Source organism: Sciurus vulgaris (assembly GCF_902686455.1).
Source record: "Sciurus vulgaris genome assembly, chromosome: 8".
Taxonomy (NCBI): domain Eukaryota; kingdom Metazoa; phylum Chordata; class Mammalia; order Rodentia; family Sciuridae; genus Sciurus; species Sciurus vulgaris.
In genome coordinates, this window is record NC_136468.1 from 67,312,729 (window position 1) to 67,338,824 (window position 26,096).

The 26,096-nt window shown below is 36.1% G+C and overlaps 1 protein-coding gene across 3 annotated transcripts in view; it reads left to right on the forward strand.

Annotated features, from left to right (window-relative positions):
* The first annotated feature begins 867 nt into the window (after window positions 1-867).
* The window catches only part of KMT2E (lysine methyltransferase 2E (inactive)), an 89,705-nt gene continuing 64,476 nt past the window's right edge, over window positions 868-26,096 (forward strand). The window contains exons 1-2 of one of the 3 annotated variants that reach the window (XM_079149961.1): window positions 868-1,240; window positions 24,195-24,267. The gene's annotated coding sequence lies outside the window, so the exon portion shown is untranslated. Of the gene's footprint in view, window positions 1,241-24,194; window positions 24,268-26,096 lie in introns of those variants that run through there. The other 2 variants (XM_079149960.1, XM_079149962.1) reach the window with 2 other exon arrangements.

Here is a 26,096-nt window from a genome sequence, read left to right on the forward strand (position 1 = left end):
CCTTGTTTTATTATTTGGCCTTCCCCTTTTGTTTTAAGAGATAGCCGTCTCCCTGCCCTTCCCCCGTTCAATCACCGCCACTTAAAGGAATCACCGCTCCCCTCCCCACATATTGTCCCGCGGCAGGGGAAATCTTTTCCCGGGGCCAAGAGACGTATAGGAGGCAGCGACGGCAACTGCACCGATGGCAACGGCAGCTTTTACCCCGATACACGGTGGCAGGGAGGCGGCGCTGGCGGTGGCTGCATGTTTTCTGGTGCTTCTCCCCCCGACCTCTTCAGTTTCGCTCCTCCATCAAGACGGCTCTGTACCTGCCAGCTCCGCTTTTATCCGGTGCCCGGAGCCTGCGCACTGGAAGTTCCTCGTCCCCTAGTGGGCGTCGAGTGACATCCCAGCCGGGTTCACCCTGCGCTGGAGGCCAGACTGGGGCGGGGAGGGGGAGGCTGGGGCTGAGGTTGTTTTGCGGATGGAAGAAAATGCATTGCTTTAGGAGGGCACTGTGAGACGGGGTGTGGGGGTGGGGACCTATCCAGGCCCTACGGTCATCATCCTTCCACATAGTGGCATGCCCAAGCTCACTTGCTAACGAGACATGAGGGCTACTCAGGGAAAACGGGTAAAGAACCAATTCCATCAGATGTTGAAAATTTCCCCCAAACCTTTGGTGAACTGTTGAATGCATCTGTTGTTAAAAAGACTGAGACTCTATCCATCCTACTATCTTCAGTTACCTTCGCGCCTCTGTTGAGAGGCAACGGCCGGGCGGCAGCCCACAAGCAAAATGGCGGCGGACAGCTTCGTCCCCTCCCCCCCGCCCCTGCGGAGCGGGGCGGGCGGGCCCCGTGCACTTGCCGCCGCCGCCGCCGCCGCCGCCGCCGCCGCGGCCGCCGCCGTCGCCGCCATTTTCCCAGAGCGAGAAGCAGTGACACTGAGCGGGCGCAGGGGGCCGAGTCGGAGACGGTGCCTGAGTTCGGGAGCGGCAACAGAGGGGGCACAGATACACCGAGCAGCCTCGCCGTCGCCTCTGCGTTCCTGTTGACTGCCTGGGTGCCCCCTCCCCTACTCCTTGGCTCCTGGCGAAGAGGCTGCGCGCTGCTGTTTGGGGAGGGGGTGTGTGGAGCCGGGTCCTGTGTCCGCAGTGGCTGCTGTCGGGGGTTCGTCTGATCGCGGAGGTGTGAAGAGACTCCTTGGGGGTCGAGCAAATAACGGGGTTCGGGTGTCTGGTGTGTGAACATCACAGGTCAGTGCTTGTCGTCTCCGTGGGAGTTCGTGGGGTTTGCAGGGTGAGGGGACTGTGTTTCAAGGCGGTGGGGGCTTCTCATCTTTATCCTTCGGGAGCGGGGAGTCGACGTTGACTCTCAGGTGTCTTTGCTGGGCAAGACGTCGCTCGTTTAAATCGAATGTGTCCTTTCTCTTGCTTGACCCTAGAAATGGAGCATTATGGCGGGTTTTAGGGTAGTGGAAGGGGAAACTGGCAGTTAAACCCCCTTGAGAGTGGGAGTTAGGGAGGGGGGCGCACTCCTCCAGGCAGCGGGTTAAGGCCGCTTAGGTGAGGAGGGAGGCTGTGACTGTTAGTAGGGTTTGTGTCGAAGAGGTCCCAGGAGCTACCGGTTCTCGCTTTTCTCAGCTGCGTCTTGTTCAGGTGTGGAAAAGCCGAATAGGCCCCATTTTTTTTTTTTTTCTTTTTCCATCTCTTGATTGGCAGTCTTTGGCACAGTGTTCTCGTAAATATGAAGGGGGTTAAAAGAACGCCCTGGGCATCCCTCTTTGTGGGAAAGCGAGACAGCTCCTCATCCTCTCTGGGAGAGGGTAAACCCGCCCCTGAGGTGGTCACCCCAGTACCCAGCCTTCTCAGTCTCCTCCCCCCACTCCTCTTGCATTACCGCCGTCCTTTACTGTGCTGGAGCCTTAGAATCCACAATATGGCTTATTTCAGAAAAGCTTACTTTGACCAAAGGATTGGCACAAACACTGTGGCAGCAGACACAGATGAGAAACAAACGGTTCCCTGTGCTAAACGGAGGAGGAGGGAAAGAAAAAAACAATCCGGAGTGCTCTCTTCCACTGGCCTTAGTTCCGTGTAGATGCGTCCTAGCTGGGCTCTCTCTTGAGAATGATACAATTTGAGGTCAAAGAGAAATCAACTCTAGAGTAAACCCCGTGCTATTTTATTCACCTTTTAGAGATGTGAATAACGTAAGGTGTTTGGAGTTCTGGAGACCTTGGAGAGGATTAAGTGAGGTGCATTCAACTCTAGGCAGGAGACATCAATGCCTACTTGGAAAATAGTCCTTTTTTTCCTTTAATTTCCGAGATGGGGAGTAAAAATTGTAATTTCCCTCTTTTGTCCTTTACAGATTCTAAAAATGGCGGCCCCAGGCTGATGTTGTGGTAATCTAATCAGCTCGGGTCCTCCACACCCCATGCAGTGCGTTTGTCTGCAGCATATTACAGGCTTATTTATGTTTACATGAAAAGACTGGGATTTTTTTTTCTTACCCAAGTCATTTACAAAAAGGTGTTGATTTTACTGCAAATTAAAATTCTGTGTTTTAGTAGATTAATTTTATTTTTTTCCTGAGAGGCAAATTAAAAGACACCACTTTTAAAAAAAAATAACAGGTAGTCTTGGAAATTTCAGTGGTCAGGGTGGATGGAGCTAAATATTAAAAATATTATTTAGGTACCCATAATAGTTTGTGTTGGGTTTAATTTAACATCTTTTATTCAAGATGTCAGAGTAAATTAAAATATTCTTCTAAGTGTGTAAGTGTAATCTATTTCATATGATTGGGTATTTTAATCTACAGTAAAACATTTCCCTTCAACTCTTGACCAAATTTTTGCATTTTGGTTTTTGTATTCTGTTTCAGAGTAATTTTTAGGGAGCTGTACAAACAAGCCTAAACCTGTTACTTCACTAGGTGTAGAGATGCTGTTCTTCCCAACTGTTATATTTTGCATCCATTTTCCCATGTATTTAAAGCTTTCCTTAAGAATTTTCAAAGTTAATTGTATAATCGATAAAATGAAGCTCCTTATTTTGCTTGCTTTTAAATTTGTCTTATAGCATACTATCATCATTATGTAAGTAAAAACAGTAGGGCTTTGGTTTTTGGTCCTCAACCCCCAGACATGACCATTTACTTATTAAGGGATTGTGGAATTTAGTCTGTTTTAATAAACTGCAAGTAAAAACGTTACCATAATAGGGTCTAGAATCCATTTTTTGCCATATGCAGAATCTTATAGACTGAGGCCCACAATTAAATGCTGTCAGGTGTCGTTTAACTGTATTTTTAAAAGTGTAATTAGAATCATTTCCATAGTGGAAGGTTGATCTGTTGGGACTGAACTCAGCAGTGAGATATCAGTGGTCATTAATGGCATTTAGTGACCAGATTGTGGGGCAACTAAAAGATGAGTGCTTTTCAATATGGTAATACTTAAAAAGAGTGGGTATATACACCCTTTTTATGATTCTCTTATTCCATTGTCAGTATTTCAGAGCAGAATTTACTTCATATGGTGAACAAGGTTGATGATGAGGTTCTATTCTAAAAAATAATTATGGAAGTAACTGGTTTAGGGATTTTCCGCGTACCAGCGAGTTCATCCTTAAAGATTGAGCACACAACCTTACTTTGAATCTTTGAAATATTTTATTATGTAATGAAATGTAGGTCAATAATGGGAGAGTTTGCATAGTGATTTGGGATCAGTGCTCATTTGTATTATGCTCTTTTTCGAGTATGTAAGTTGAGATCCTTCACTGCTGTATTAAATGCTATGCAATTATTTTATGGACTTTGTGGTTAAGAGCTGTGATTCAGAAGAAGATAGGTAATTGAAACTTACTATCCAGTTTAAGAATCAGTGTATTCTCATACATTTTATTTATGTAGCCATAGGAGCGTTCACTGCCTATGCCCATGGTTTTCTTGATAGTGACCTTGGTCAGGTTTTTGATACACAAAGTAGTTAGAATCACTTGGCTTTAAAAATTCGATACTTAGGAATAATAAGAAAAGCTTCTGCCTTCTTCAGTCTACTAGCTTCATACTCGCTTGCTTTATTGCTTTGAGTTTTGTTCCTGTAAAACAGACTTTTAAAAAAGTGTTGTTACTCATTTTAAATACTTTATAAGTAACATGAGTATAATTTTTAATCAATTGTACATAGTTAAGATTATGGAGGCAGATTTATTAAAAGGTTATGTGTAATTTTTGTTCCCTGAGAGTTTTGAAACATTTGGCCCCTTGGGTTTTGTTCTTAGGGTAGCTAAGGATAGCTGAGTTTGAGGGATTACTTGCTTATCTGTTTAAGTGGATTTGTAGAAAACTAAATGTAATTGGAGAGTAAATTTTATTTTTAGAGACTATATTTTGATCATTTGGCTTTTGTTGTCAGTATAAAGGATCTCTGATCCTTAAGTTGAGAACCTTTGCAGGTCTGCATTTTCTTCCAACCCTATAGAACTCTGAACAGTTTTGGCTTTTCTGACTTCCTCATGGCTTCTAGTCAGAGAATTCTACATATATCCACAGTAAGCTCTAGGACCTTTGACTCTAAAAATAAGGAAGTAGGGAGAAAAACCAGTTAAAAAATTAGGAGAAATTCCTCCTCTCAATACATATCTTAGTAGTTGCAGGGAAATTATAACTTTTATTAAATTGGCTTTTTTTGTGTGTGGGGGGGTGGTTACTGAAGATTGAACCCAGGGGTGTCCAACCACTGAGCCACATCCCCAGCCCTTTTTATTTTTAATTTTGAGACAGGACCTTGCTAAATTGCTGAGGCTCGCCTTGGACATGGAATCCTCCTGCCTCAGCCTCCTGTGTCACTGGAATTACAGGCCTGCACCACCATGCCTGACTCGCGCATTAAACTCTTAAAACCCGTAGGCTTATTTTTAAAGGTATATTACGTAAATCCTAACAATTCTACTTTTCTGCATGTTACTACAGGAACATACATGTATGTATACTATCATAGTTGTATTTAAATGTATAAAACTGGGGTGTGGTGGTGCACACCTATAATTCTAGCGAATTGGGAGACTGAGGCTGGAGGATCACAGGTTTGAGGCCAGCCTTGTTAACTTAGCCTGTCTCAAAATAAAAATAACAAAAGGTCTGCACATGTATAAAACCAACAGAACATTGAAGAACTATCAAAACCGCTTAGGGAAGCTGAGCATGGTGGTGTGCACCTGTAATTTCAGCAACTTGGTAAGGTGAGGTAGAGAGGATCAAAAATTTGGGGTCAACCTCAGCAATTTAGCAAGACCCTGTCTCAAAATAATAAAAATTTTAAAAAATTACAAGAGTAGGGAGGTGACTCAGTGGTTGAGCACCCCTGGGTTCAATCCTCACACACACCCCTCCTCCCCGCCCCCCCCAAAAATACTGCTTAGGGAATATTAGGATGTAGTTTTCTTAGAAGGTGCTAGTTTGTTACTTGAAAAAAATTTTAATAAAGTGTAATAGGTTTTCTTGCTAAAGGATTTAGTCTTAGCAGATGATAGGTGCTCAGTTTGTGAATTTAAAGCTTTTGTTTAAATGAATACATTTTCATCTCAAATAATTCTGAACGATCAGGGGCTGTTCCTAGTTATGTGTTAGAATAGATTGTCGAATACTTTGTTCTGTGAGACTTTTTACTACTGAGTATAGAGTCCTTTTTGCTTTATGGTAAAATTACTATTTGGGTTACTGACCATAAATTAAGAGGGATCTATGTAAAATATTGCTGTTTCTAGCTTTTAGACTGAATTTAAAATTGGAATAGCTCAAACTTAATTGACTGCTTTATAATGTAGGAATATTACAAGGAGCCTTATGTTTTTCTTAATATTGAACTTGTTAGGGGCTGGGGAGAGTGGTAGAGTGCTTGCCTTGCAAGCACAAGGCCCTGGGTTCAATCCCCAGCACCACCAAAAAAAAAAAAAAATTATGCACACACACATATATATTGAACTGGTTACTTTTTATTAACTAAATTTTACTTAATACAAAAGTATTTGTATTGTGGTTGCAAATTGCTTTCTACATTAAATTTGAGGTAGATAGAATTTAACTAAAAATAGCACTATTGCTGTTAAACAATGAATATTTTATAGAGTTAAGGAATAACCATATTAAGGCAAAGAAACAGTTATTATGGTAAATATCTATACTAAGTGCCTCAGTAAAAATCAAATGATGGTGACCCACACTAAGTTAATTAGATTTTGTGTCTTTAAGGATATGAAAAGTTTTTAACCTTTACTAACTAGGATGCTTTTTACTTAAAAAGTCAGGAAAATAGTTGTTATATTTCACTAGAAAAACATTTTCCTTTTATGAAATCAATTCTTTTTTCCCCTCTTGAATAGTTCATTAATCAAATCTTGGTTTTAGTTTAAGAAATCATTTTTATATTATTAGGTGAATTTTAAAGCTTATATTGTTACTTAGCAAAACTAAATTTTTTGAGATGTAGGACATTTGCAATGCAGTATGTTGACAAAGAATTGTTTTTTGATGTGTTGCATTAAGATTACATCAAGGGGGCTGAGGTTGTGGCTTAGTGGTAGAGTGCTTGCCTAGCACATGTGAGGCCCTGGGTTCTATCCTTAGCACCACATAAAAAATAAATAAATAAAATAAAGGTATTTAAAAAAAAGATGACATTAAGGGCTGGGGAATATAGCTCAGAGGTAAGAGTGCTTGCCTAGCAGTTGAGACCCCAGGTTCAATCTCAGTACCCACACACACGTCATCAAAATAGATGTTTTGTCTTTTAATGAGTAAATAATAACCTACAACAACTTAATGAGTACCCCTAATCAACTACTTATCCATTATTTTATTTTATTTTAGGTACTGGGAATTGAATCCAGGGTGCTTTACCACTGAGCTATAATCCCAGCCCTTTTTATTTATTTTTTTAAATTTTGAGGCAGAGTCTCACTAAATTGCTTAGGTCCTTGTTAAGTTTCTGAGGCTGGCTTTGAATTTGAGATCATCCTGCTTCAGCCCCCCAGATTGCTGGGATTACAGGCATGGGCCACTGCACCCAGCTATCCATCATTAAATTGTTGAAGTTTAAAGATTAAATGTTTTCTTTATGTTTGTGCTAAGAACAAGGTCAAACCTAGTATCAATGGTTTTTCAGGAGGAGGAAAAAGGAATGTGGTGAAAAATGGTTACTACTTAGATATTATCAGGAAAATATAGCTTTGTTTTTTTTTAAATGTTCACAGATAAGGAGAATGTATATGAGAAAAATACTCTCTTCCAACATTTTTGTGTTCTTATTTCACACACTAATAAATGTAAAAAATTCTATGAGTTTATAGAAACACATCTTGGATTTCTTTTTATTTTCTTGCTTTATATATCATTTAAAGAAAGACAAGATTCAGGAATTTGAAAACTTATTTCTTCTTTAATGAAGTGGCGGATCAGAAGAATCTTGACCTGACCAATTTGAATGGTTAGGACTGTGCCCTGGTAGCCATAAATTGATAGAAAACTGAGGTTCATCTAATAATATTGTAAAGTTCATCTAGAAAATAATATTGCTGTATTTGAGATTATGTGCTTTTGTGTTGCTTCTCTTTAAGTGAAACTGCTTAATTGGTTGAATTGATACAGCCTTAAATTGTTAAGCTTCTCCCTAAACATTATTTTTAAGAGCCAGACCAAAAAAATGAATTTTGAGTGTTTCCCTGGCACTAAGGATATGGAGAGTGATAAAGAGTGTTTCTTCCTTAAGGGAGCTTGTAGTTTATTTTCACCTCTCAAAAGCCTGCTATTTTAGGGTTTGTTTGGATGCAAGGAACAGACATCAACTCTACTCTAGCTAGCTTAAGTAAAGAATTTGTCATAGGCTTTAGGGAAATCTCAGATAATTTATTTGAAGAAAGTACAGATAGGCCTCAGAAATTAGCAAGGTGTCATAGAACTACTATTCTCCATCTTGTTCCCTCTAATTAGCTGTTACTGGATAAGGTGGTGCTTGTGGGGAAGGTATTTATGGGGTGTGGAGGGGAGTATCCTTGGATGAGGAACAACAGAAATACACCTATGAGTTACCTAAAGGCAGTTTTCTTTTGTGAATAATCTTTAGAAGACTGCCTCCAAAGCTAAATAATTGCTATATCAAATTGAGTACTCCATTTTTTAGCTTAAAAAAAGCAAATACACACACACATATATATGTTGAGGAATGCTTAAAAAAAGGCAAGACTTTTTGTTTTGACTTACTTTTGAAATAATTTTGAAGTTACAGAAAGTTTATGTAACTTGTTTGTAGAACTTCCATATACTCTTGAAGGCATGGTAATGACACCAAAACTTTTGTATCCCCCCTACCCACAAGCCTGAACTGAGGATTGAACTCAGGGCCTCACTCATGCTGGGCAAGTGCTCTGCCACTGAGCCACATCCCCAGCCCTTTTTATTTTGAGACAAAGGTCTAAGATGCTGAGGCTGCGTTTGAATTTGTGATCCTCTTGCCTCAGTCTCCCAAGTCATTGGGATCACAGGTGTGCACTACCATGCCTGGCCTAGAATTATAAAACTACAATTTTTACTTATTAATAGGGAGTGTGGGGTTCTTTGTTTCTGTGATAGTGGGAAAAATAGTGGGTTTGTGTCATCTTCACATTTTTTATACCCAGATCACCCAATTTGTAACATTTTGCCTTATTTGCTGTATTATTTTCTACATACATACACATATTTTCCTGCACTATTTGAGAGTAGATTGCATATGTCCTGTCCCTTTATAGCCTTTAGTATGTATATATTCATTGCCTAAGCACAAGCATGTTTTCCTGTGTAACCAGAGTAGTTATTAAATTTGGAAATTTAACATTGATATAACACCTTTAACAGTCTATAGTTTATACTTCACTTTCATTGATTGTTCCAATTATGTCCTTTATTAGCATCCCCCCATCCCCATAGCCATTCCAGAATCTCAGATTGCATTTAGTTCTTTTGTGTCTTTCTTAAGTCTCCTTTCTTCTGGAGCAGTTGCTCAGTCTTTTTCTTTCTTGACATTGACAGACTGTTTATACAGTGCCCCTCAATTTAGGTTTCTTCATGTTTCAGTTTTTGTATTTTTTTTTTTGACTGGAAGTCATCTGGAGCCATGATGTTTGTTTGCCCTTTACCAGTATGTTTTTCATTTTAATTACTTCTTTAGGGTGTTGAACTGTTTCTCTATGTTATACTTACTGTATTTCATTTTGCTGTTATCAGTTGATCTGTAGCAATTGAGGGATTGTGTAAATATCCTGTTTGTCATCTGAGATTATATAAATGTGCTGTTCTTATCAATTTTCTCTCTTCTAGATTAATATTTATTCTTGCCTGACTTTTTTACTATGTTGATTGTAGATGTGTCAGAGTTTTTAATAGTGATTTGTTTCTCTGTAATAGAGATTATGCGAGTTTTTTTCTTGCTTTTCCAGTATTTTTGTGATGCAGATGGGTTGTTTAATCACAACAAATAAATTTTAGGGAAGCAGAAATTTATAGAATTTTATCTATAAATTTTAGATAGAATAAAAATAATATTCCTGCACAGTTTTTCACATAAATGAGATTTAATTTCCTGGATGCTTGTTTAATTTGAAATCGAGAACACAGAAATTAAGTATTTAGCTGGGCACGGTAGTGCTTGCCTGTGATCCCAGTGACTCAGGCGGCTGAAGCAGGAGGATTGGGAGTTCAAAGGCAGCCTCAGCAAAAGCAAGGCACTAAAGTAACTCAGTGAGATCCTGTCTTTAAATAAAATACAAAATAGGGCTGGGGATGTGGCTCAGTAGTCGAGTGCCCCTGAGTTCAATCCCAAGTACACCCCCCCCACCAAATTATATATTTTTTAAAAAACTTTGTGATTACAGCTCCTCATTTAATATTCAGAATTATTGTTAAGTGTATCTTAGGTTATATTGCTTAGGTTTATGATTTGCTCTAACACTATCAGTTTAATTTTTTTTTTTTTTTTGTACTGTGGAATTAACCCAGGAGCATTTAACCACTAAGCTATATCCTCAGCCGTTTTTATTTTTTTTTTCAAGACAGAGTTCACTAAGTTGCTGAGGATAGCCCCAAACTTGGAGTCCCTCCTGCCTCAGCCTCCCAAGTCAAAGGAATTGCAGGCGTGTGCCTCCATGCCTGGCCTAACAGTTAATTTTTTTAAGAGGGCAGAAAACATCTAATTTCCATTAAAAAGTCATTCAAAGCAAGTGTTATGTGAAGTAAAGAAATTTTTTCTGAAATCACATTTTTTTCCATACATACAAATTAATAATTTTAAAAAGGAGTTTGGTAAGATGGTAACATTTAACACAGTAGAGCACAAAAACATCTTGTCATTGTAGAACAAAGCAGCACATCCTTTCTCAAACCTTGTGTTTGATGAAATATTACTCCCAGAAAAGTTTGGAGTAGAATGATGACAAAGGAAAAAGAAACAGAATCCTCTAATCAATTTGGCATATTTCCTTTTGGTGATAGCAAAATGTTGGTGGTGAATTTGAAGGACAATTTGAATATTATGTTAATTTATTATTTATTGGGTAATTTATTAAAGGAATATTATTAATTTCTTTGGAAATAGTGGGAGAAGGAAAAATTTGAGAACCATGAATATTTAGAGTACAGATTATATTCTCTAAAACTTAAAATTCCTTCCAAGAAAATTAAGATACTATTTCACAACTATGAGGATTAATGAAATGATATGGGGGTAATTTGCATTTTGTAGGTGCTTTAAAAAATGTATTTGAATCTACTATATCCAAATGTCTGAAGAAATGAATGAAAGTTCAGTTTGTAGTACTAACAAATGTTACCCCAGTGTTTTAAGTATATTGTGAAAGTGCAGAAGCAAGCCCCATGATGAACTAGAGGATTTTCTTTCAGGCCAGAGCTTCCATCTTGAACATGTAAAGTGGCTTCCTATTGACTGAAATACAGCACTAGAGTTATATGTGTGAGGCCCTTCAGTTAGATATTTCTCACTGATATCTCATGTCAGTTACATGGAGTGCTTCTAAAAGTGAGCATTCCTGGGCCCCATTCCAGAGCTACATAATTGTGTCTTTAGATATATACATCTGCATTTTAGTGCTTTCCAGCTGATTTTTTTAAAAACTATTTTTCAAGCTCTTTGCTTTTATTTTACAAGAAGAATGAACCCCAGAGAGGTTAAAAAATTTTCCTAGAATAATATAGTTTAGATGGTGGTTGGTTAGGGATTAAAGTTAAGGTTCTAATGCTTGGTGCTTTATACTTTTCTAAGAAATTGTGTTGGACATTCCTCTTTAGTAGGCTGGCCCTATTTAGAGTCACTGAAAGAGGGAATATTGGTCTTTGTGCAATGTCAAGTGATCAACTGTTTACATCCAATTTAAGATGATTTGTTGATTTCTAGAACCCGTGTGTTATTTGGGTAAAGATCTTAGATTGAAATTATGTCATTACACATTGGCGTCAAGCCGAGCACAGTGGCTCATGCCTGTAATCCCATCAGCTCTGGAGGCTGAAGCAGGAGGATTGCAAGTTCAAACCCAGCCTTAGCAATTTAGCAAGGAACTAAGCAACTCAGTGAGATCCTGTCTCTAAATAAAATACAAAAATAGGGGGGAGGGCTGAGGATATGGCTCAGTGGCTAAGCGCCCCTGAGTTCTATCCCAGGAACCCAAAAAAAAAAAAAAAAAAAAATTGGGATCAAGTTAATGATCCTTGAACATCAGAATAAAAGTATGTGTACTTTGTGGGAGGGCTTCAGAAAGTTTCTGTTTGGGAAACGACATAATGGTACATGCTTATTTACCTCCTCCAATTTTTAAGATTGTGAAAATAGTGTATGATTATTAAAAGAACTCAAAATGGCACTTCTTTAGAGGCAAGGGTAGAGACTAAAACCATACTGCTTTGATTTGATTGCACTGTAACCAGATTGTGAGAACAGTACAACCAGTAATTTGATTGGGCAAATTATTTACCTGTTTGTACCTTAGTTTCTGGATCTGCAAAATACAGATGATAATAAGATTCTATCAAAGGGTCGTTTTTGAGAGTTCAGTAAGATAATATCTGTAAAATTCTCTGTAGGCTCTATAGCTGTTTCAACTTTAGTTTCTGGAAAAAAGCCTTTGATTCTTTTTTTTTTTTTTTTTTTGCGGTGCTGGAGATCGAACCCAGGGCCTTGTGCTTGCAAAGCAAGCACCCTACCGACTGAGCTATCTCCCCAGCCCAGCCTTTGATTCTTATTTCAAAGGTCTCTCATGTGCGAGGGTGTTCACAAGTTTATAGTTTATTTTTCCTAAAGTGGTTTTTTTTTGTTGTTGTTGTTGTTGTTTTTTGTTTGTTTTTTTTTTTTTGAGGTGGGGTCTTTCTATGTTGTCCAGGCTGGCCTTGAACTCCTGGACTCCTGGGCTCAGGTGACCTTACTGCCTCAGTCTCCCAGGTATTGGAACTATAGGTGTATACTTCTGTGCCCAGCTTCCTAAAGCGTTTTATGTAGATACTATAGGAGTTCCCTTAGCCTTCGTTTTATCAACTTGCAGGATTAATACTCCTTCTTTTAAAAAATATTAATGTCCAGGCATGTTGAATGAATGTAAACTACTGTTGTTTCTGCCACTTGAGTTTGTTCCCCAATTGACAATTTCAGTGTACTTGGATTGTGTTACTTTATTGCATTTGTGTGTGTGTGTGTGTTGCTGGGGATTGAATTCAGGGCATCATGCATGCTAGTCACATGCTGTACCACTGAGCTACAACCCCATCCCAGGATTGTTATTTTTTTTTTAAATATTACATATGTTACATAAATCAATGATAATATATGGATGTAAAGGGAATTTTTGTTTAATTGAAAACAAATGCTTTGGAGAACTTGATGAAGGCAAGTTAATTACTGAAGAAAAACTTGTTAAGGTAATTTACTAAAAATTACTAAAATGGGAAAGATAATAAAAATCTAGAAGGAAGTTCATATGCAGAATACTTGACAAGTATCTAAGTGATTTCTTATCTTGAAGTAAATAAAAACCAGTAACTGTAGAAAGTGCATTACTATGTATTATAAAGATATGAGAACCCAAAATTCCAGTGATTTCCTAAATAATACACAAAGAATGTGTTTTGGCTTGACACCAAAAATTGATGTTCATATTTTAAATTAAAAATTTACAGTGTTATTTATTCGGTGCTAGGGATTGTACCCAGGTGCACTTAACCACTAAGCCACATCCCCAACTCTTTTTATTTTGAGACAGGGTTTCCCTAAGTTACCTAGGACCTTGCTAAGTTTTTGAGGTTGGATTTGAAGTGACTATCTTCCCGCCTCAGCCTCCCAAGTGTCTGGGATTATAGGAGTGCACCACTTGACCAACTCTATTATTTTTATACATGTTAACTTTGATGAATTATCAACTTCTACTCCCTATTGTATATATGTAAATTCGGATTTTTTAAATCCAGAAATAAATTGATTCTATTGTATGTTGTATATTTAGTATCTTGGAAATCTAAAAATGTTATATCAAGACCAGTCTTTGTTTTGTTCAGTGGAGTTGATGATAGGAAGGGACCCAAACTTGATGAAATGACAGATTTCAAATGCTTCTGGAACTTAACAGATAGAATGACCTATCAATATCCAGTAACACTTCTTACCTTGTCAGATTTAAATTGTACTTTTTTTTTTTTGGTACCAGGGGTTGAACCCAGGGGCGCTTAACCACCAAGCCACTTCCCTCTTTTATATTTTATTAGAGTCAGTCTTGCTGAGTTGCTTAGGGTCTTGCTAAGTTGCTGAGGCTGGGTTTGAACTCAAGATCCTTCTGCCTCAGTCTCCCACGTCTCTGGAATTACAGGCCACCACACCAAGCTTGTACTTTTTCTTAAGGATATTTTGAACTGTGATAATTTTATAAACTAGATTCATTTAGTGGCAAATAGTTGAATATCTTGTATGTAAAATAGCTATTAATTTTGCCTTGTTGATCTTGTATATACTTTTTAAGGGAAGTAACTGAGGACTGTGTTGCTAATGCTGCTGGGATCAATTTGGTTTTCACATTTAAACCTGTGGTTGGTGTACTTTATACACCAAAAGTATTGTTGTTAAATATTATATTCACTTGTTAGCTATAATTAATCTATGAACTGCTTTATCTTTGAATTCCAAGTTAAAACTGAAATCCAGTTTTAACTGTACAGGTCTTACAGAAAAGGAACAGTTGTGCCCAAAGACATGGTCTTTGTGTAATTACTTTAAAAGCAACTGAGAAACTGTAATATTTATTATTTGAATTTTATCAAGTGTAATGATGGAAGTTGTATTTAAAAGGAATTTCAGTTGGAATAGTCTAAAATATCACTTGTAGGAATTTTAAAATTCATGCTGCTTAAAATTCATTAAGGATTTTGGAGAAAAAAGTTTGTAGTTCATTTTCCAATTTCACTCAACAATTTCTCCATTATTTTACAAGAATGATCAACTCAGTATGTGTGGGATATTTTTCATTTATATATAAACTCTACAGAAAATTCTTTACAGTGAAGCTCCGAAGTGAAAGAGTGCAGCCTATCTCTTGTAAATATGCTGATCCCTTAGTGTGCTCATAGTTATCAACCTCAATCTTGACATTTTATTTTCCCCTTAATTTAAAAATTTTCCAACAATAATATGCCTTATTCAAGACAGGCTACTTTAAAAGTTAATAAAATTTGTATATCTGAGTATTTTTCCTAATAGAGATATAAATCTATTTGTTGATTCATTTTTGAGAGTGAGGTACATAGACATTTTCCCTCAAGCTTCACCTTTCTAATTGCAATATACTAGTCTTTACATTTCTAGGTTTTTGTTTTTTTGTTTATAATAATGTAGGAAGAGGAAGAACTTGGTCTTTGAATGTCATAAGTCTTGGAATTAAAGAACTAACAAATGCTATAAAAGTCAGCTATTTGAACATAATTATATACATGTAGGTGTTTTTAAATTAATTTTTATCCTTTGCTGATTTTATAGGTTGCTAAATACTTAGAAATTAAACTATAATCTCAGATTTTTTTTCCTTTGGTACTGGAAATTGAACTCAGGGGAGCTTTACCACTGAGCTATATTCTCAACCCTTTTTTTAAAAATTTGAGATAGGGTCTCTAAGTTCCTGAAGGCCTTCACTCAGTTGCTGAGGCTGGCCTTGAACTTGTGATTCTCCTGCCTCAGCCTCCCCAATCGAGTTTACATATGTTTGCTGTCCCGCCTGGCAAGATTTTTTCTTTTGTGTTGCTGGGGATCAAAGTCAGGACCTGCTAGGCAAGTGTGCTACCACTGAGCTCTATATCTCCAGCCCCTTTACTCTTAAGATTTTTATAGTAAATATTTTAAGTGCATTTTGAATATCAAGGTAACTTTTCTCATAGAGTTGCTATTATTTCCACATTTGAGTGGTTGTGGCTGCCAACAGTTGTGATTGGAATTAATTAAATCATAATTGGATTGAATATATCTTCATATTTTCTAAGAGGCAAGACAACTAATAAATATCTACAGTGTATTACATATCTTAACTTTTCAAGGTAAATATTTTACCCACATTTCATGAGAGGCTGGTCAAAGACATATTTCTTAGGGCCGCATAACTAAAGAGTGACTGATAAAGAATTTAATCATTTGAAAGTCTGTTAATCTGAACATAAAACACTAATTCTTGACCAGGTAATGAGAAATCAAAATTAATCAAAATAACTTTGATAAACCTTTAATCAAAAGGTAATTACTTGAGGGACTGGGGTTGTAGCTCAGTGATGGAGCGCTTGCCTAACACATGTGGGTGATGCACTGGGTTTCATCCTTCACACCACCATAATTATTTACTTATAAATAAATAAAGGTATGTGTCCTTCCATAACTAAAAATAAACGAATAAATAAAGCATTGGTTAAATAGTGAGATGTTTAAAAAAAGAAGAAGAAAGGTAGTTACTTCAGAGAACTACTCTGAGGTGCCCATGAACATTGAACTACCCAGACTCATTTCAGGTGCCTTAAGAACAACTTAATTTTGTTCATTGTTGATTCCCAAGCACTTAGAGCGGCATCCATAACATAGTAGGTGTTCAGTGAGTACATTAAATGAATCAATGTTATTGATTTTATTATATTTTGAAAGGGTAGAATAGTTGCCATAATCTGTGGGGGGGGAGCAATGGTTGTACAACATTAAGGATTTCTCCCATTATTAGAGACAAGGTACTCAGAACTTGATGGCAACAAGCTGAAAGAACTGTTGATTGTTGGAAGTTACTCGAAGGATGAAGATGGTGGTGGAAGCCATGGAGACTGAGGAAGAATAAATTTTATTTGTGGTGCTGAAGATTAAACCCAGGACCATGAGCATGCTAGGTACATGTTCTGCCACTGAACTATATTTCCAGTTCAAGAATGAATTTTAAACATTGGGGAGGCACAAAAGACTGAATGCAATAGAAGACTGGAGGAAAAAAGGATTTTATAGAGAACTGAAAGAATGAGAATCTAATAAACGCAGTGAAAGAAGATGTGTAAAAAAGTTTCTGTTTGAAGGTTTGATTTTTGAAATGATTGTAGATACTTGAGTAGATATATAATCTAGATAACTGGGAACAGAAAAACAAATGAATTGTTGGATTGATGAGAAACTAATAATTGGGAGGGCCGAGCCTTAGGGGACAACATAGGTAACATTCTTCAGGGCAGGTTTTGCTTTTTTTTTTTTTTTTTTAAATGAGTTTGTGTTCATCCAAAAGGAGCAGGAGAAATTAAATGTGTTAGGGAAATTGTTGTTTAATCTTGGGTGGGTATCTTAGCCACCGAATTCTAGACTTAGAGAGCTAACATATAAATATCTCTATTCTTGCTTTGGGGTTAATGGTCTCATTGTGGAAGCTATACCTTTTTTAAACAATTTTTTTTTTTGTTTTAATATTTTTTTAGTTGTCAATGGATTTTTTATTTTATTTATTTATATATGGTGCTGAGGATTGGCCCCAGGGCCTCACAGTGCTCTACCACTGAGCCACAATTCCAGTCCTGCAAGCTATACTACTTCTTCCTTCTTCCTTCTTTATTTCTTTAGTTGTAGGTGAATACCTTTATTTTTAGGTGGTGCTGAGGATCAAATCCAGTGCCTCACACACACTAGGCAAGCACTCTACCACTGAGCCATAAACTGCACTCCTGGAAACTGTACTTCTAATTGCTGTTTCAAAATAATGTGTGTCAAAATATAAACCAGTGGATTAAAAAAAAAAAAAGGTAATACATTCTTGTATTACTTCTTGGGAAGCTAAGAAGGGAAAAGATGAAGTTGGACAGGTTTTATAGTTGGAATAGTGTTGAAACAGTCAGAATTTTGTTTTGGGTGATCTCTTAGGTATCCTAAAACGAGTTTTGTGGCACAGATGTAAAAGTTGGAAAATTGGGAAGACTTAAAGGAAATATTGGTACTTAAATGTCTTTGAAAGTTTGATAAGGTTTTATTGGATGGAAAAGGGAAAAAAGTGTAAGAGAATGACTTTAGAAAATTTTTTAGGAGAATGAAGAGGGATATGACAACAGTACCAAAACTTTGCATATTTGATGGATTTTTATATTGGAAGGTTGTTAGTATGGAACAGGGTAACCTGATAAAATGTCAACATTAGGAACTTAATTTGATTGTTAATTACTATGAACTATGCTTTTTTTGAACAGGGCAAAGTTAAGAAGAAACTAGTAGCCTTTGAAGTATGATACATAGTGTAATGTTGTAAGCATTATTTACAAAACTGAGCACTGAAGTAAATGCATTTGTTGGGGAGTGAGGAGGTAAGATATCCAGGCCACATCGCAGACCTACTATATCAGAATGTGTGGTGTGAAGTCTAGGAATCTGTCATTTTCTACGCTTAACCTACCATATTAGTAGAAAATTAGTAGTTTGTGAATCTGTATTTGGGAGCTACTAATTCAAACATCAAGTTAGAACATGGAGAGAAACCACTTAGAAAATTATTCATACTGTACAGTTCTGTTAATAAAGACAGAATCAGAAAGATTCATTGAAATCCTATTAATTAGATTTAAGGTACATTTCTTTTGAGTGAAAAAAGACTCAAGTTCTCTAGTCTGAAATAATTGAATCAGAGTAGTGATAGAAGCATACTTAGTTTACCCTGAAGAGTGAAAACATTCTTCTACTTGAGATTAAAGAATGAGAGAATAAAATTATATGCCCCTACCTGGTGGTCTTAAAGGCTAACAGAGTAATAATAAACAAATCTCTTAATCTATACAAGTAAGGTGAATAAAAGATAAATGTGTTTGTAGAGTTTTTGTTGTTTTTTGTTTTTATTTTAAAATTTTATTTATTATTTATTTTGTAGTGCTGGGATCAAATCCAGGCCCTCATGCCTGCTAAATACATGCTTTACCATTGAGTTATACCCCCAGCCCTATTACTTGGTTTCCTATTATAAATGGCTTAAACACTACTTTTTGGAAGAACGTTTCTTCTTTTCAAGGACAGGTAAAGTATACCAATAAAACAAGTTTTTTTATATCATATTTTGAGTCAGTAAATAATTTTCTTTTAGCCAGTGATTTTCAAAGTGTTTTCCAGAAAGCCCTAGGCTTGTCCTGTAGCTTAACTGGCAGTTGGGAGCACATGCAGGCCATGACATTCTCCCACCATTCTTTTTAACCATGGACATAAAAAATACGAGGTACAAATGCCTACTGTACCCATTGTGGCTTTCTCTGTTATATCTGGTGGTAACTTCAACAGCACTTCATGTTGACACTGTCTTTGGGAAAAGCATAGGAAAGTAAAGTAATTTTCATCATAGGATCAAAATAGATGCTTAGAATATCTCTGTGAGATTTCATTTTTAGGAAAGTTGTTACCAGTGCTTAAAAAAAGCTTAAAGGCCACAATTGTGAAGTCCTTTATTTGAAGTTTAAATTTTGAGGTAATTGTAGATTGATGTGCAGTTTTAAGACATAATGGAAAGATTTCTTGAGTTCTTTACCCAGCTCCCCTCAATGGTAATAACATCTTGCAGAATTATAGGACAGTGTTACAACAAAATATTGACATTGATACAATCCACCCATTTTATTCAGATTTTCCCCAGTTTTACTTGTACTTCTTTGTGTATATTTACTTGAATGAATGATTACCTGTGTCCACCACTACAGTTGTTACGGAACAGTTCAGTCACCACAAGGATCCTTGGCATTGCCCTTTTATATAGCTGTATTTACTTTTCTCTTCTTATGAATCTGTTTTTTTCATTTCTATAATTTATCATTTTACAGATGCTATGTAAGTAGAATTTCATAGTATGTAACCTTTGGGGATTGACTTTTTTTTTAAAAGTCAGCATAATTCCCTTTAGATTAATCCAAGTCGTTGCATGTATCAATAGTCTTTGCTAAGAGTATCCCATTTAATGTTTTTTTCACATTGGTTAGCTACACATAGAGTATAACAACTTCAAACTTTTTAAATTTATAGAATTTAAATGTTGTTCCTCATATTTCCTTTGTTAGCTTTTCTGTTTTCCTTCTATTGCAATCCCTAAGTTCCCTAGGACTGTAGGGAACATGGTTTAAAAACTGCTCACCTAGAGCTGGGTTCAATTCCCAGTATCACCAAAAAGAAAAAAAAAAAATGTTCATGTAGGTTTGGGTTATAACCCAGCAATAGGTCATTTGTCTAGGATGTGTGAGGCCCTGGGTGTTGATCCCTAGCACTGAGGGGAAAATTGACTCATGTAGATAATAATTACTTTTCTATAAACTGGAAGAAATTTTATAACTCATTGAGCTTTATGGTGTTGCACTTTGCGGTACTCAGTACTTTTGTACATAAAAGTAAGATTTTTAGGAAATTTGGGAAAGTGTTTTTTTTTTTTTTTTTTTTTCTTTTTTCTTCTTGCTGTGATTGGAGGGAGGTGATTATTATTAAGTAAAAATTATTTTTGTATTTGCATCTTGAGCAGTGCATTCTAAAGTTACCAGATATATGATAAGTAGAAAGCAGGTATCGATAACTTTTAGGATGAAATGACTTGTGAGTTATATTCTTAGAGAATAAACCAAGGCTTAGCTTAATTCTAAGAAAAACTTTTTTTTTTCTTTCCTTAATACAGGGTTTCATTAAGTTGCCCAGGCTGACTCAAACTTGTGATCCTTCTGTTCCGCCTTCCCGGTCTCTGGAATTGCAGGTGTGCACCACTACACACACTTTTTGTGTGTGTAAGAAATAGAAATCATACTTTTTTATACCTGGAAATTCAAACTTAATCAATACTAACAATATCTGGATTGCTGTTTGCATAGAAGGCCACATTTGACCATATTTTACTTTATAGTTTAGTGTTCTCCCCAACACTTCGGGAATGACAAATATTATTTTAAAATAATAGAGTGGGGAATTTTAAAACTGGATAAAATTGAAATTCATTTATTCTATTTTGAGGGGTTTTGGAATGGAGGAATATACCAGTAGTTTAGCTGGTTGCAAAATTGGTGTTGAGAACAACTTTCCAAAACCCTTTTTAGGGCTGAGTGTGGTGGCACATGCCTGTAACTCCAGCATCTCAGGAAGCAGAGGCAGGAGGATCACAAGTTCAAGGCCAACCTCATGAACTTAATGAGCTCCTGAACACCTTAGGGAGACCCTGTCTCATACAAGGCCTGGGGATATAGCTCAGTGTTAAAGTGCCTCTGCGTTCAATCCTCAGTATCCACCCTGCCCCCCAAAAATATTTTGTTATGTCTTGTTCATACCTGTATTATTTTTAAAAATTAATAGACCTTATTTTTTAGAGCAGTCTTAGGTTAGCAAAATTGAACAGAAAGTACAGTTCTCATGTGCTTCCGCCCCAGCACAGGCACAACTTCGTTCTACATCAACATCCTTCATCAGTGTGGTACGTTGAACAAGCACATCATTATCAAAGTTCACGATTTACATTAGGGTTCACTCTGTGTTTATGTATTATTTAAAAACACACATTTTTTAAATTTTAAAAGGTTGTTCTTAATTCTTTACTTTGATTCACATCTCCAGTGAGCTAATGATACAATAAACTGGGTTGCTAGATAAGCCATTATGAAGTTCCCCAAAGTACTGACTGATTTGGGGGTGTCTCTGCCTTGGCTTTATAAGGATGGTTTTATTTTCATTGGGTAATATGAATGTTGCCATTGGTTCTTTCTTTAAGATACTAATCTTAATCAGAGCCAATCTTATTTTGGCAAAAATTCTGTAAAAAGAACTTCAGGAAGGACTGGGGTTGTGGCACAGTGGTAGAGCACTTGCCTTGCACACATGAGACACTGGGTTTGATCCCCAGCACAACATTTAAATAACTAAAATAAAGGTATTGTGTCCATCTACAACTAAAAATATTTTTTATAAAAAGCTTATGAAAGCTGCCATATATATGTGTGAGTGTGTTTGTGTGTGTGTTTATTTAAAAAAAAAAAAAAAAAAGAACTTCGAGGTCCAGATGGCTTATTTATTTTACCATTAGTCTGCATAAAGAATTTCAGTTTAAGAAAGTAATTGGAACAGTATGTTTGGAGTTTGTAATAAAATGGTGTGACCGTTGGCTTTATAAATGAAACTACTCATAGCATAGTCACTGAATTTGTAGTCCAGTACAAGAAGCATCCTTTCTTCTTTACTGAAAAGAATGGGTTCTAGAATAGGTTAGAATCTCATAGGAGCTTACTTGATATTTATAATAGCCAGAAATTGTTCTCCAGTACTCATTTTTAAATAACTTTAACTTTTTAATTCCTGGAATTGTTACCTGATTATAACTGACACTTAACTGAGTGCTCCATACAAATCCTTAAACAATTCGGAAAACATACTCTATGATTGGTCTCACAGGTGAGGAAACAAAAAGAGAGTACGTAACCGTTATCAGTAAGTGGCATAGTATGAAAACGAAAGCTTTGCTACTTTTATATTGCATTTAGTACAAATGATTGGAATTGAACTAAACATGATACAGTGAAACTCTTAAAACTCTTATAGAATCAGAAAATGTGCATTTTAAACATTGAATTATGTGTATATGTTTTAGTTTTTCAAGTAGATCACCAGCAAAAACCGTGAGTATAAGACTGTTTCTCAATAGAGTGTTATTTGCCTCAGAAGTATACTGTAAGTTGAATTGGTGAAATTCTGTCTCTGCAAACCAAATTATGTGATAATTGTGTGTGTGTGTGTGTGTGTGTATACTGGGGATTTAACCCAGGGGTATTTTACCACTGAGCCATATCCCCAGCTCTTTATTTTGAGACAATGTCTTATTAAGTTGCTTAGGCCTCTCTAAGTTGCTGAGGCTGGCCTTGAACTTGGGTCCTCCTGTCTCTTGCTAGGATTACGGTGTGTGCCAAGGCGTCTGGCTGCAAATGGTTGTTACAAAGAGAGAGTCAAATTAAAATGTAAGCAGTTGGTCTTTGTTTTGTACAAGGTGATACTTGTTTAAAAAATAATTTTCTGTAAGGATCCATGAATATACTTATGCATATATTAGTAATCTTGAATTTAGAGCATGATTCCCTTAATTCTTAAGAGTTACTTTCAGCTTTCTAGTGAGGCATGTTCTTTTTTCTGAAAATAATGGGCAAAGTTTTATCTTTGATTATGCGCTTTGCACTTTTCCTGAAACATTTTAAACTAATTTTAGACTGAGCCTGTAGTTTTCTACTTTTGTGTTGTTCTAATGCATTATTGTGGAATGGATTGTGTTTGCTAACTAGATCAGGTTTGGCAGAAGAATAAGATGGATTTTGTTACATTTCATTTAACATACCAGAGTAAATGCAGACCAATATTCTGGAGTGAGACATTTCTATATTTGATTAATTTTATCAGTCATGACAAATTTTAATTTCAGGCAAAGTAATGTATACGCTAGGGAAACAGACCACTTGAATTCAAATCCCGATTTGGCTATTTATTGTTTATGAACTTTGGACAATTTTATCCTCTGTCTCATCCATAAAATGAGAATAATAAGTATGCTTGTACTGTACCTTATGCTTGTTGTGAGAATTAAGTAAGCATTATAAATACTTGGTATTTGTTCATTATAACTACTAATAAGAAAGCTTGGGGTATCAGTCAGATAAGAACTTGTAGAGTACTTGTTTAGTACTAAGATAAGCCCCACTGGAGAAATACATACTCATTGTCTCATTGGGTATTTATTCTGTGGTTTTGATTATCAAATAATTTAATAAATTTGTGATTATAAGATGTAAACTACAAGATCATGAACCCAACCAGCCTCCATTTTTAGTTAAAGCAAAGAGCACTGAAATGACTTGCCCAAGGTTTTATACATATTAAATTGGAATGGATCTTGATTAAGCATTATTATATATTAGCTGCTATAAATAAGAAAATCTTGAATGACCAAATTGAATTTCTGATTATAAGGAAATCTCAGATACATAGTCCCTTGCCATTTCTTTTCTAGTTTATTAATTTCCATTGGTAATTAGGCCCAAAATTCACCTGCCTGGTCTCTTAGTGATATACGAACAATAAACTAAATTGTCAATATTTTTTGAACACTGTGTCTAGTGCTTATAAAGAACAGAAAGGTAATGGATGGCCCTTTCCTCAAAGAGATTATTAGATTAGGCATTTTATTTGTAATTTTAGGAAAAACATTTTCCTCACATTTCCATTCTTTTTGTCTTTTGGGTGATCTTTTCAGTGATATTTTTGTGTTCTTTTTTAACATGGTCTTAAAAACAGTGTCAGTCTTCTAGCTTTTCAGATAGACTGTTTTCTATTTGAAATTGCTTTTTCTGTCTTTAATGCTTTTTTTACCTTTTATTTTGTCTTTATTGTTGTCATTGCCTTTGCTTTACTAAATCTTTTTAATATTGTATTTTCCCAGTATGTTTTCAGTTTGATTTGGTACTTAACTTTAATTGTTGCCTTTATTGTGTTTACATTCATTTGTGTAAAGAATTGAAGAATAAATATATCACTAGGAATTTGCTGCTATTTTTGTGTGAGTCCCTTTGGTTTTAGGTACCATGTTAATCAGAAGTACCTAGAATTCTATGCCATTTAAAAATAGCTCAATGCTCCTGTGTTCACTTGGTTTCTAGGTCTATTCTGGATAGCAGGTTTTGTGAAGACATTTATTCTTTCTTGGACCTCAGATTTCCCAGACATCTCATGGTATTTCCTTTTATATTATTTCATTAATGGCTGCCATTTATTCTTACTATATTTTGTACATATCTTGTTTGACAGTTGGATGAACAGCTTTTTGATTCGCATATGTCAGAGTTTGTGATAATTGTTTGGATTTTGTTAATTTTCCCTCCTGTGTTATAAGCTCACTTTTTTTTTTTTCTGCTTACTACATTGGCTTTCCCATTAAAAAACTTTTTCTAAGAGAGAATGATTTGGGTGGCAGGGTATTGTTAATTGAACCCAGGACTTGCTGTATGCTAGCAAGAATCCTATCTGTAAGCTACATCTCCTGCCCCTTTTAAATTTTTATTTCTACACAGGGTCTCTCTAATGGCCCAGACTGGCCTTGAGGTTGCCAACTTCCTACCTCAACCTCCCAGGTAGCTAGAGTTACAAGCATGAACTTCTGTAGAATTTTATTATCAACCAGATTTTTAAGCAGTATGAGTTTTTTTGGCAATAGTATTTTTGTTATTAATGGAAATATTGAAATATTTGCCATTTTATGGTCTCAGTAGATAGGACCTCTTGTCTTCTGATCAGTTGTGAGTAGTTACTGATATTCCTTCTTATTGAGTCAAACTCAATATAAAGCTCTGTTTCACATGTGATGATGTGTCTTTATTCTGAGGATGAGCATTTGTGTTTATAGAGAGACATAGTTCTGAGTGTGTCATGTAGTTGTTTTATGGCATTTGATATGTAGATTGACGGTTCATTTGGTCAGCAAGACCAGAGGTGAACTTTCATCCCAGATGCTCCAGTTCATTCACCAATCCCTTGTAAAGTAACGTATTCCAGGCACAATAAGGGTTTGGGAGACGGGCAGAAATCACACAGATACAAGGCATTGTCCAAAATAGGCTTATAGCAAGTTCTTCTCTGCTATTTAAAAACAGCTCAAAATAGTTTTTATTGAGGATTGCATATTTACATAAGAATGGACACACTATTATATATGTGCCCTAGTAGGTCATTTTAGATTAAAAATATTAACTGATTTACTTAAAAAATATGTAATGACTTGCTTTTCGCTTCCTACCTTTGGTAAACGAATGTACATACCTAAAAATACAAGACTTCTGATAAGTCTAACATAAAGATAAGCAGTTAGAAAACTTCTACCAACCAGATGCTATTAACAAGATTATTATTATTTTTTTAATTGCAGTAGTTACCTGTTGTTAGGTCCAAGTCTTTGGCATCTTAAGGAAATACAGAATAATGTAACATCTGAATAGAACAAACTTGTAGTTTCCTACATCTAGCGCTGTCACATAGAAATTTTATAATTTTATAGCCTTATGCTAGTTAATAAATATGGCATTTACAAAGTAAATCTACTATGGAATGGCGACAGAAAAGGAGGTAAGACATTTCCTTTTGTGCACTTTGCTTCTGTTATCTTTGGGGAGAGACTTTTAATTGTGGAGCAAAGATAAAAATATGGCAAGAAAACCATAATTATTTTACTTTTGAAAACTGTTAGGACTTAAATGAGAACTATGGTGTTTTTCTAGCCACACATTGTTTTGTGATGAAATAAAAATTCTTGTTAGGTGGCTACAGGTGGAGTATCCCTTTTCTGAAATGCTTGGCACTGGAAGTGTTTCAGATTTTGGGATATTTGTGTGAATAAGTTGAGCATCCCCAATCCAAAAGTCTGAAATCTGAATGAATGGATTTCAGAGCATTTTTAATTTCTCATTAGCAGTGTGCAACCTATACTGTATATCAATTGCTAAATTTGTGTGATCCATTCTTTCTGTCTTACATTCATTTTCTTCACAGAAACCCTATAAAGATAAATC